Raw genomic sequence first — 13568 nt, 5'->3', positions numbered from 1 at the left:
ATACAGCAGTCATTCCCAGAGAAGCCCACTGGCAACTCAGGCAGAATGATATCTTGTTTCTGAATTCCTGTCTTAGGCAGGAGTTAAAAATGCAGACACACAAACAGTAGCTCCCTACCTTGACTAGTTTAATGTAAAAAGTAAGATAACTTCCAAAACTAGTCAGGGCCTGAGCCATTTTTTGTGGGATCTGCAGTCTGGGTTTTGATGTGTAGCTCTTTGACTGAGTCAGAGTTTAAAGTTTAGATTCATTGCAACTAACTTTGACTGGTTAAATTGTTGGCATCTAGTTCCCACAGTGATGAAAGGTAGCTAAGCCCCTCCAGAAGAGCAATTAATTTTATTCTAAATTAAGCAGGATTTATTTAAGCAAAAATTATTTTCTGAAAGCACTTACTGCTCTCCACTAGCTGGAGAGGAAGCAAATACTTCTCAGTTTAGAAGCCTTGCTCTTGGTCTGCTAAAATTCAGATATGAGGCTCACCCCAGAAAATGAAATTCTTTGGGTTGGACTTGAGCCAATGTATATTTTTATCAATGTATATTATCAAGTACATAAACTTGATAAAACCATGAAAATTGTTACCATATGCAGCTTTTGTGGTTTTGAGGACTTCTTGCAGGTTAAGCTCATTCTAGTCTGTGAACATCTGATGCAAATCAAAAGTTTAAATCCAAAAATATAGTCACAAAGCAAATTCCCATTGAATTTTTAGCCTAAAAAAAAAAGAAAAAAGAAAAAGACATTTTCACATTTTCACAATGTATTTATAATTCTGTTCTCTTCATATTTGTACTTCTGTTTTACAGGTGTGTCAAGACCAGGCTTTTCACATGAGCAGGTTGCATAGTTATTGAATGTAATTTCTGAATGTGGAGAGGTTAACTAGTGTGAAGGCTCTTTTAAAAGCAGTCTTCTCCACTCAGGAAATGAGAGAAGGAGGGTTGTGTGACTGAATGATGTGCATTGTGTTTCACCTGGAGGTCCTGATTCACAGTGTGCTAAAGCTCCCTTCCCAGTAAATCACTCTGGATTTCTGTCACAGTCAGGTCACCTGGAGGTTGTTGGATAAAAGAATGTTCACAAGACATTTCCCCTCAAATACATCGCACAAAGGACTTTACAAGCATACCTGTGTGAATATGGGAGTTTAGATACAGGTGTTAAACATCACATGGGATATTCCCATCTTATCTTCCAATTTTAAAGCACCTGTTTCACTCCTACTTTTCATTTCTTCTTCCTCTGAATTTCCTCAAGCTATCTCTTTCCAGTTTCACCACCTCCCTTTCTCTGCTCTTTGAAAGATCATCCTCTATACTTCTTTCTCTTGTCTCTTGTGCTTTCCTTTTCTTCCAATAAACTGTTTTCTACCATAGAGGCTGCTAAACAGACAGTATCATTGCCAGGTGGCAGAAAATATAGGAATTATGTAAAATGCACAGAATATGTTACTTTATACTGCCCATGATTTTCCAATTATCTTGACTACAGCTTCAACTAACAAAAATGGGGTGGTTACCCTTGCTGCCTTTTAACAGAAGGAGGATTTGGGGGTGTCTACAACATGCTTTCTCAACTAAGTTACCACACACCTTTAAAAACACAAATAATTCCCTGTATACATAATACTTGTGGGTATTATGAGAATATAATTTTAGCATAAATCAGTTCATTTTCACTTCCATTCTGAATTACCCACTATGGATTGCAAGACATCAGAAGCTACTTCCTATCTGATGTCACTTTGAGGTCAGTGCAAGTAGCTGTTCTATATTTATATTCTTGATAGTGAAATTGTCTAACAGTGTAGCACTTAGCTCATACACTATGGCAAATTGGGGCGAGGGGGGGAAGGGAGAAGAGAGCTAAGAACTTTCTCAAAATTTGTATGAATGGGCATGAAAATATAAATATTCCACATCTTGAGGTACCTGACTTTTGGATGAGTTTATGGATTCTGACCTCATCTTTCACACTGAACTTCATTCAGCCAGTGAAGGTCTATAAGAAGGATACAATTTCACAGTTGATTTCAGTCAGCTTAAGAGCAAGTAGCCTCACCTTCCTGTTCTTGCTTATGTCTTCCCACCTCATTTCTTATGCCACTGCTGGCACTCATGAGACCACAACGTTAGCTGAACAGGGACCTGATCCAGTGGCAAATTTGACATACACACATCTATATGGAGGTAGACAAGGTATATTTTGTAGAAATAATCTTCGGCCGGATCAGTTGTCTTATCTGGCTGACCACATAAATACTAGAGCTTGCTCAAGAAAAAGATCAAGAATGACGAAACGGAAGGAAACCCCCCCCACCTTGATTGTCACAGGATGGAAGTGAATGTTGCACACTCAGTTATTCCATAAATATACAACAATAGTAACTACCACTGCTAGCTACTTTGATAATAGCTCCTCTATGATCTTCTAGTACTGAATCATGTGTAGTATGCATGATTTAGATAGTTAACTTGGCAAACTACAGCTTAAAGCAAAAAGGTGGTACTGATCTCTTTCTATCTCTTTCTTCTTACTTGCCAGGTTCAGTAAAGCTCTTTATCATTATTATTATCACAATTTTTGAGGAATAGTGGAAGGTTTGCAATCAAAGAAAGCACAACAAAGTGACAGCAAGATACACTGTTCACTAATGATCTCTCAGTTCAGTGAAAGGACTACTATTCCTTCAGTGTATATTTAAGAAAATAAGAGAAATAGAAGATCTTTCCATAAGAACCATCTTAATGAATCCAATTATTTATTTCTGTGACTGATATGCCATGTTAGCACTAAAAGACAATTCTATACATCATCAGTAATAGAAATCCTTTTTTTAACATAGAATCATAGAATGGTTTGCTTTGGAAAATGCCTTTAAGATCATCAAGTCCAATCATTAACCTGACATTGCCAAGTCCACCAGTAAATCATGTCCCTAAGAAGAACCTCATCTACATGTTTTGCGAATACCTCCAGGAATGGTCACTCAATCACTTCCCTGGGCAGCCTGTTCCAATGTTAGACAATGACTTCAGTGAATAAATTTTTCCTAATATCCAACCTAAACCTCCCCTGGCACAACTGGAGGCCATTTACTGTTGTATTATCTGTTGTTATTTGATCCCCTCATCCAGATCATTGATAATGATATTAAACAGAACAGGCCCAAATACTGAACCCTGGGGAACACCACTCATGACCAGTTGCCAACCAGATTTGACTCCATTCACCACAATTCTTTGGGCCCGGCCATCCAACCAGTTTTTTACCCAGTGAAGAGTGTGCTGGTCCAAGCCACGAGCAGCCAGTTTCTCCAGGAGAATGCTGTGGGAAACAGTGTCAAAGGCTTTTCTGAAGTCTAGGTAAACAACATCCACAGCCTTTCCTTCGTCCACTAAGCAGGTCACCTTGTCATAGAAGGAGATCGGGTTGGTCAAACAGGACCTGTCTTTCATAAACCCATGCTGACTGGGCCTGATCTCCTGGCTGTCTTGTATATGCCATGTGATGTCACTCAGGATGATTTGTTCCATGACCTTTCCCAGTAATGAGGTCAAACTGATAGGCCTGTAGTTCCCCAGATGCTCCTGCTGGCCCTTCTTGTAGATGGGTGTCACTTAACCGTGAGTTTAAACTCACTGTTTTTCTTAGGAATGAACTTTTATACTTAAAAACAAATACCAGCTGAAACACAAACATACACGCTGATTATGGTTGATTCTGTACTTAGAGATGTGTATACAAATACATGTACATACAAACACATGTATGTGAATTTTCAGTTCAATCAACTTAGCTGAAAGACAATATCCATCAGCCTTCAGGTCAAACATGGAGTTATTCCCAGACTTGGTCAGTTTCAAAATGGGGTGAGAAGCAGAGTGTTTCTATTTCACTATGTTTCTTCATCTGCTGGTAAGTGTTCCAATACTTGCCCATCTATAGCCTTATCTTTTCTTTACAGAACATGCTGTAAGGTCTGTAATTTATTACAGTATTATTTTCTAGACACAGTAAGTTATATTAGTCATTTCATTCACCTGTGAAAGATCATTCAGAAGGTGAAAGACCTTAGAGATATGGCAAGTGTTATTCTAACAAATGGTGATGAACAGCACAATATAAATCATGTTTGTGGGCCAGATGAAATGTTCAGTGGTGAGTCTAAACACAATATATCAGAAGGGAAATTTTGTGAAACACCAAACTTCACTCCATAGGCAAAATCTTTTCAGATAACCTTGTGTGCGCACTCTTGTAACTGTCTGATCTATTCGTGGCCAGAATAATGTCTTGCTCTTAACCAAATCTGCACATTAAATTATTTGCATCTTTCTGTGTATGTACTTACAGTTTTATGTGCTAAGCTCTAATACTTCTAGTAAATAAAATGTTGTATTAGTATGACAAATGGAGGGATTGCTTTTCAGTGGCTTCATGGCTTCTAGTCACTTTCAAGAAAGAGCATTATTTTATAACAAAACTTATGCATATAGTATGAATATTCTATATACCTATATTTTACACATGAATATCCTATATTCATATATTTTACATATTAATATCCTATGTTCATAATGTAATATGTATATTATATGAGATTTTGCATGTGAATGGGCACACTGATGTGCAACTCCACTGAAATCAACAACCAGTTCAGATATGCATTTAGGGAAATATTTATTAATAACAACTCAATCGTGTAGTCAAAATACACACTAAATATCTGTAGCAGTTGTGTAGGTCCAGATCCTGTTGTCCCTATCCTTAGTATTAGTTTGTGGATGTTTCTGACATGATCTAACTCCATGCCACTCCAGTCATCATCTAGAGAATTCCCAATTTCACCCTTGCAAGTTAAAAGAGTGAAAAAATTAAATGTAGTTTTTTCACAATTTTATCTGTATACTTTAGGCTGAAGTCAGAAGTTAAAAACTGACAGAACAAAGTGTTTTCTGGATTTAATATATTTCTTTTGGTGCCAGGGCTAGCTCAGATATTTGTGTTTCATCATGCTCCATGCAGAAACAGCTTCAGATATTTAACTTTCTTTTAGTTGTACCTGAAGTCTGTGTTATCTGAAAAGTTATGGGCTCTGTAAAATGTATTTATTTCTCTGTGGAGACTTCTAATTCTTTGATAGAAATTTAAAAACTGAAAATATTTATCTACAAATCAATCTCTTTCTTTTAAACTTTTTCTTGTAAGTTTGCAGGTCTGGTAGCTTGAAGCTGCATGTGTTTCTTCCTGGGAAAAGATTACCTTCAGTACGATGCAACAGGGTCTTGTCTATTTAAGCTGTGTGTTGAAAGAATTGATTGCCAGACATGAACTAGAGTTCTATCAGGTATAAGTGTGATTCTTAATTAGTTTTCAAGTGATGTCAAAAATGGTAATTTTAAAGATTCTTTTTCATGCCTTCTGCGCACAAGTGAGTGTTTTCCTCATAAAATACATTCCTTTATGAATGATGCAATTTTACCAAAACTGCAATCATTCTGCAAAATGTCATCATTTTTATGTGATGATGAAGACACCTTCTTCCTTAACTTTGGTGAGATCTATTGATGAAAAGTAGAATATAAAAGGGAGTGGGAAGGAAATCAAGAGAAACCCTTCTGAAGAAAACTTTATGTTTTCTCACAAATTTATGCTAGAAGACTATAAGCACTAGAATTAATGAAACCCATTTTTTTACAGTTTCCTGTCTCATGAATGGTAAAATTAATACCTAAATAATGTTCTAGCTCTTATGAAAACCTTTACTTTTGTTGGAGCATTTATAAGGGTTTTCTTGCATCTCCTGATGTGATCTAGATTTTCAGGTATCTAATATGTGTGCTCATGCTGCTGTTTTTTCCCTCAGCTCAGGTATCTGCATTGCTACTGGTTTGCCTATGTGCAAAAAGCTTGACATCATGAACTTTCTTGAGACCTATATTCCTTTGTTAAATTTGACTGAAAAGAGCTTGTTTTAAAAGCTCTTGGGCCAGGGAGCAAGAAGCACCCACCCGCACACACTTCAATATGAACATAAACCTCACTTCCATAGAAAGTCAGACAAGTAATATTATTAGTAAAATGTGGGTTTAGGAGCCAGATCCATTGCAAAATCCTGTGACCAAAACATATATTAAGAGTGGAAGAAGATTCCTTAAGAATTGCTCATATTTACTAAAAATTTATTAACGCTCATTTCCATTAGTTACAAATTAGTCCCTGCTGTACTGTTCTTCTTTGCCTGGAATCACAGCCTTCAGAGGATGAGGAGAGGCAGACTGGAGGAAGTTCACATTCCTAATATCTGTACCTGTTGTTCAAACTTACTCATGTTTATCATTCATTCTTATCCTGTGCTGATGAGATCAAAGGACTTTATTAGCTGCATTACCTTGCTGATGAAATTGTCAAGCTTATTATTTGCAAAGACTGACAGTATATTTTTGCTTAACTTGCTTTTGCTACTTGCAGAAAACTTGGCATCATTTTCAAAAACCCTAGTAATAATACTTTATTAAAGACTTCTATGTAGGGATTTGCTCTTAGAGGTTATTATGCTGTCATTCAATCACATCCCTATTTCTTTTCATTTCATCTCATTATTTCATTTCATTTCATTTCATTTCATTTCATTTCATTTCATTAATTCATTTCATTTCATTCATTAAAAAGTATTATAACAGAAGCAAATGTGAAATGCATTCTGCATGTTTATAGTGTTAGGTTGATACTTTTAAATTCTGAAGACCTATTTCATGATCTGTGATATACACACTACTAATTAACTTGATTCATCTGCTTTCAAAGCAATCCTCCCTTGATTCGAACAGCTTTCATTCTCCAACTTTGTAACACTAGAGTAAATTATTTCCTCACTGTTCTGTCGTGCTTCAAGCATCCGAAACTCTGTTTCCACACAGAACCTGTATTCAATGAATGCCTACTGTTTGAAAGAGCTGAATCTTTTGTTCTTTTTTATCATTCACATACAGGCACAGAGGGGTCTCTCTCGATGAAGTAGGTTCTTCAGTGCAAAGGTTTAGTTGAGATAACCCACGCATTCAAGGCTGTGCCCTTTGGAGAAGCCGTTCAGACTGTTTAATGAAGCAAAGAACTGGGAAAGTACTTTGTTCTTGCAGCTCCTTATCCATTCTTCAAAACCACAGTGTTTAACAACACACTAATGAATCCGGTTTATTGGATGGAAATACAGTACTCTTCATTACAGATGCTTTAACAAATAGCATTAATTAACAGAATGTTACGGCAAGTCAGGAGTGTGAGAAAATGATTTCCAATTACAAAATTACACTTGTGCAACTGTCTATTGGATGTTGATAAGTGTGTTGAGATAACCTTTAAAGGGAAATTTGACACTGGAAAAGTGTCTGTGTTAAAATGGCAGCTGTTAAGTGAACAGATTTCTTTTGCTGCACTGGAGTGCAAACAATGCAATATAAATTAATACAGATTGCTTTTCAGATCCCAGGCTGAATTTTTCCGAGGGTGGTATTTAGAAAGTATTTCTTTTCACTTTACATTTATTGTATACATAGATACATACATTCAAATATGTATATATGAGGAAATTACTGATTCATAATAATTTGAGGCTCAGTACGCTTAATTTTTGCACTCCTTATTTAAAACTTAACTTTAAAGTGAAACTAACTAGAAACAAATTGTGCATTTAACTGAAAGGTTAAAGACTTGGAGATTGTTAGTCTTAAAGTGATGTAGTTGAGACACTTTTCAAGGAAAGCAGCTTTGACGTATAAAACACGAGACATTCTGAATGCATTTGGAAAAAAAACCCAGAGTTTTATTTCAATAGTTTGTAATGCTTCCATTTGAGGATACTTATAGGCATCTGTGTACTTATGCATGTCTGTGTAACTACGCACACATATCAGATTTCCTCAGCAGACTGCTGCAGCTTCTTCACTGTCTCTGGCTGTTGGTCAATTTGGCTGTTATCCTCTTTTGCTTTTGTTCTTTCACTTCTTATCAACCACTGATATGCATGAAGATGTCTTTGAGGTGTTAATCAATAACTGTGAAATGATTAAATATATCTTGTGTGGGTTTTTTTCTGCCTCAAATGGAAATGCCATAACTTAGTTACTAGGAAGGCAACTTGCAGATTGAGATAGACTATCTAGAAAAGTATCCTTTCTCTGATCACAAAGTTTACAATACAATTTATGTTAAGAGCCATTATTTTTGTGTATGGCCAGCAGCAAGTTTATCTGTCAAGCCCTCAGTAGGATTTTCTGCTATAATGCATATTAACAGGTAATAACAGGTGTTTGGATTAAATTATATCACATAGCAGTGAGTGAGTTCTGCATGTTGCTTATTAAAACTGAAATAGTAAAAGTAACAAGAATCTTTTAAACATTCTGCATTATAATATAAAAATATGCAACTATATATCTAATAAAATACAAAAAATATATTTCCATTATTAAAAAAAAAAATAAGAAGAATGCTCATTATGCTTTGAAAGAACAGTCTCTGAAGAAGACAAAAGTAGAGCACACCCCACTTCTTGGTTACCTTCTGCTTGTATAGCTCCTTTGTGGACTACCTTTTCCAAGCTGGCAGCTTGCTCCAGAGAGCAGACATATATGAACTACACAGAAAATCTCTAAGGAAGTCAAATGCTGTTGTCTTTCCCAAGATTCCTTCTGCAGCTTTCTTTGTGAATGTTATACAAAGACAGTGAGGCTATACTAGTGTTCTCTGAAGTTTTTCAGTCTGCCTTATTAGCCATCCAAAGATTTATCCATGACTAAATGGTTTGTCACTTTAAGAGTCAACTAAAGCAAATATAATCCTCTGTGTCTGGACGAAGATATTCTACTTTAAAACTGCCCAGACTAGTGAAGACTTGTTTTGTTTTGAGAAGTGGGAATCATCTCAGTCCAAAAAAAAAAAATAAGACTGAGCATTGTTTTTGGTTTTGCCATGTTTAAATCTCCTACGGTTGCTCCTGACAATGCCACATATGCATCGGCCACTCTTGAGAGATCTGCCAGCTCCTGGTGGTTCTCTCTGCAGGTCTGTGGATGTCCTTGGCTCCAAGATCCCCCTCTTTCCTCATCAACGTGTACTTGACTGCTGAACTTACTGCAGCTACTGCTGTGCTGGGACTTGATGATCCTTGTTGGTCACTTCCAACTCAGGACATTCTAGGATCCTATGATATGTGTAAAGGGCAAATTTATGTCAGTAGAATTCTGTCTGTCTTTCCTGCGATAACTGTGTTGTTCCCAGTGCTGGACTGTTACATTCCCACATATATATATCAGTACGCTTAGGCCAGACAGTTACTAAGCGTTTAACACTCCCATGCAATTTTGTTACCTGCCTGCAATCCCTCTTTAGAGGACCATTAAAATTCCTTGCCAGTACTGCTTAAGAGCTCCTGATATGTTAACCTTCACCCTGTAGAATAATAAATAATAATTATTAATTCCTAGTCTTTGTTTTCCACTTCTTAGCTAGCTTCTGATTCGTGACTGTTTTTTACTTCTCAGTTTCTCAAAAGAAATCTCAGGGGAAACCTTGTCATCATCTTTAGAAAGTCTAAATCAATTATAAGTGTTGTATTTTACTTCAGCATATCAGACTAATTTGTGTGAGGAAAGTTTTTAAGAAGTTTAAAAGCTGGTAATGTACTTCCACTAACAAAGACAAACAAAACAAAACTAAAACAAAACCAAAATCAATGATGTATTACTTCAACACCAGTATAATATCAACAAGAGTTTAACTTCCTGCTCTTCCTAACATATAAATATACTCTTGGAAGTTGAAAGAGCATGGAGCAGATAAGGACCTGTATCGTCATTTTCCCCTTTTCCCTGGGTCTTTATAAAAATATCTTGTCATTGTCTATGGGGTTTTTTTCTCTATTTAGATTTTTATGACTGACTTTAGGTGACTGTGGAAATATTCTGCAAACTGTAAATGAAGAATGAACCCTCCCTGAGGTATATTATTTCCTTCTGGATGATTTGCCTGGAAGTTACTGTAGAATTTTGGTGAACTGTCAAGAATGACTTCATAAAGCCAAACTTAGTGTAATGGCAGAAATGTTAGCCTGCAAACCTGCACAGGTTTATCTTCTATTTTCAAGCACCCCAGTGGTTAGATTTTTAGATGACTGAGTCATTGAAGATGTGATTCATCTCACTAAACCTTACATATCTAAAACATAGACAGATATTTCTGAACTAGTCATCTAGACTCTCTTTAAAACTGATGCATTAAAAAAATAAAAAAAGGTTACTTTGAGATCGTTATTTATCCTTTTTTTAATATACACCACATAAATCATACCCTAAAAATACCTCTCCATTTTCTTTGGATATAGCAGAGGCTCAGACAACTAGCTTAGGTGCAGACATTTAAATGGTAGATCCCTAGAAATATAACAAATGAAATCCACACTAGAAGTCTAATAACACTGAAGAGTGGGCAAATAATTTCCGTGGGGCAATTCTGAGAAAACAGAGACCTACATAGAAGAAAATAATACTGATTTTGGTTAGAGTGGATTTGGATTCTGAAGCAACTTTCAAAAAGTTATTTAATAACGGAATATGAGATATGCATCTACTCAATTTTTATGTGTAATTTAAAGCAAAGTAAGAAAAAAAGGAAAATTTCAAATAGTCTGTTGTTACATGATCTTCATTCTGTAAATTATTATTGCTCTCTGCCCTCAATCTTTTCATCTCTCATACTAACATGCTTCTCTCAGTGAAGGTAAGCTTATTCAGTAGTATAGAGTAAATGCACAAATTTGATCCTCAGCCTGAGATAATAATTCAATAGCATGTATTCTATGTAGATTGTTTCAGAGAAAAAACAGTGTGCACACAGAACTGATGATATGCACTATCTGCACAGAAGGGCCTAAAACCTAAGGCAGCTTGTACATCTTTACATCTACTAATTCAGTTTGTTTCATATACTCACCTGTTGTAACTTAGATTGAAGCTTTTACATTTCTTTTTTTCCCCCCTAATAATTGCTAATTTTATGCTTTAATTTTTTTCTAAGTATTTTTTATTATATGATATTTTATGAAGGTCAAGTTCTAGTGCACTTTTCGACCCTATCAACTGGACAGTGAGCTGTACAAAATGCCAGAGTATCAGAAATGTTCTTCTGCCCCGCTTACTACTTTTTTGACAGATTTAGAGCACAAACCTCACTAAAAGTCTGTAATAATGTCACCAAGTCATAGCTTGAGTATTCCTTCTTCTATAATTCTCGGTAACATCAATAAGTAAAATCATTGCAATGTGTTTTTTTGATTTTTGGTGTTTTTTTTCATTTTCTTTTATTTTGCCAGCTATTTTAGAGCTACAACATGTTTCTGCCCAGATAAATGTGTTGAGATATGATTCAGGCTGGTAGTTACATCACCTCTGTCTGCCAAAAGCGAGGCACCTGGTCCAAGTTAGTGATCAAGGTTCCTTTTTTTGCAAGCAGAGACATCATTTCCCAACCTAGATCTATCCCAGCTGTCTTAGACACTTATTATTGGATGGGGTAAATCTTTCACCTGGAGGTGCCTTTCTCCCTCTGTTGATGATGAAGTCTAGATGACTAGCTTAGACTTAAAAAACTAGCATTGATGATTCCCACTCCACTCAAGTATTTATATTGTGCTTTAAACAGAATATATACTGTTGGTCACTTTCTCTTATCTTTTCCCCTCAGTGCTCCTTCATTGTTCCAAACAGACAATTAATTGCTTTACTGCCAGGTCTCAGCTCATCTACCTGACAGCTATGCAATGCAAGTCTATTTAATTAAGCTACTTATATTAATCAATAATAACATTACAAAAATTACAAAAATACTTATGTGACAAATAATACTTTACATTAAACTATTCAAACCAGTACTAATCAGATTATAACCACCTTTTCATTCTATTTTACTTAATTTTTTAGTCAGCCCAGATTTCATAATCTTTTTCCTCAGTTGAACATAAACGTTTAATAAACCACAGTGAAGTTAAATCATACTAAGAAACTACTAAGATAAATTTTCAGCAACCACCTTAGAAGTACAGCACTCAAAAATGTAATAGTGTTATATCATTTAAGAAAAAGTATTTGAGTTTTCAATTTTTCATGACATTTCACAACACTGGTGTTAAGTGATTGTTTCTAAAATATGTGTTTTGACAAAAGTAATTAAAGTGTGGACATTTTGAGTTATTCTGATATTTGAAACTAAAGATTGTCTGTGTTATTACTTCTCATCCATCAATTGTTTCATTCACAGTGACCTTAAAGTTATTCCAGCTTAGTCACCTTGAAGGTGAACTCTAAAACTTTGATTAGCAGCCTGTGTTTTGTTTTCGCCTTTTTTCTTTTTTTTTTTTTCCCTCTTCTTTCTCTACTACTCTTTTGGCAAGTAAATTAAAATGGAAACATTATTCTTTTAGAGATTGTTATAAGTATCTGGCAGAGATTTGAATCTTTAATGAAATGTAACATCCATTAAGGGTATAAAGGAAACAAACTAGAAAGAAAAAAAAAAAAAAAAAAGCTAGATTTCTTTAGAAAACAACACCCAGATGTATTCTCAGGTAAAAAAAAAAAAAAAAAAAAAAAAAAAAATAAAGTCTGAGTTATGCTGACATGGCAATTTTTGTTACTATGGGTAGAAATCTGCATGTTGGAGGATGTGGTGTGAACCACTAGTTTCCACGGAAATGCTCGTAGAGATGCTTTTTATGAGGAAAGTAAATTCAGCTCAGTCTTTGTAAGAAAACCATTGCATTGAAATCTATGTCTCTTGGTTTTTACTGAAGGTGTTGTGAACTGTTTAGAATAATTGTGATGCCAGTATATAGCATTTCAGATAAAATAGATGCCTTATTGATATATATCTATATAACAAAAGGCAAAGTGTAATGAAATCCATATATTTTCACAGTCCTACTTGAAATGTCATTAAAGATGAAATTTTGGACAAACATGGAGAAATTATAATATGTCTTTAAATACGTTTTGTTCTGTCTTTGTAAAGTCATAGATTAAAGGGGTGAAAAACAGGTTTCCTTTTCAGGTAGCTCATGCATGAAACTGGAGTTTGCTTTATTTAAAGATTTTGAAACAAGATATATCACAATATGATTGAAAAGTCTGAAATGATGTATTTAGACTCAAAAGATAGTTTTCCCAAGATTGGAATTACATAATACAGATTCTGAGAAAAATCTGTAGTATTTATATTTTAAAAACTCCTGCTTCCAGAGATTGTGTTCGAATTTGTTGGCTCTGACAGCCTATGACCTTGAAAGACACTTACTTGTCTTATTCTCCATCATGCTATTTCTGTTCCACCAGTCCTCTTCTAAAATGATATGTTCTTGCTGAATGAAAAGTAATTCTAAGCACTTCACATCTTCAACAGAGATTTGGTATTTTGTCATTTCAGCAAGTCACATTGTTAATCTACCTAATGCAACGGATCAAAATGATTCAACACTAGCTTCTGGGCTTACATTTATTGTGATGTACAACAC

Source organism: Columba livia, chromosome 1, assembly GCF_036013475.1.
Source record: "Columba livia isolate bColLiv1 breed racing homer chromosome 1, bColLiv1.pat.W.v2, whole genome shotgun sequence".
NCBI lineage: Eukaryota > Metazoa > Chordata > Aves > Columbiformes > Columbidae > Columba > Columba livia.
This window is presented reverse-complemented; position numbering follows the sequence as displayed.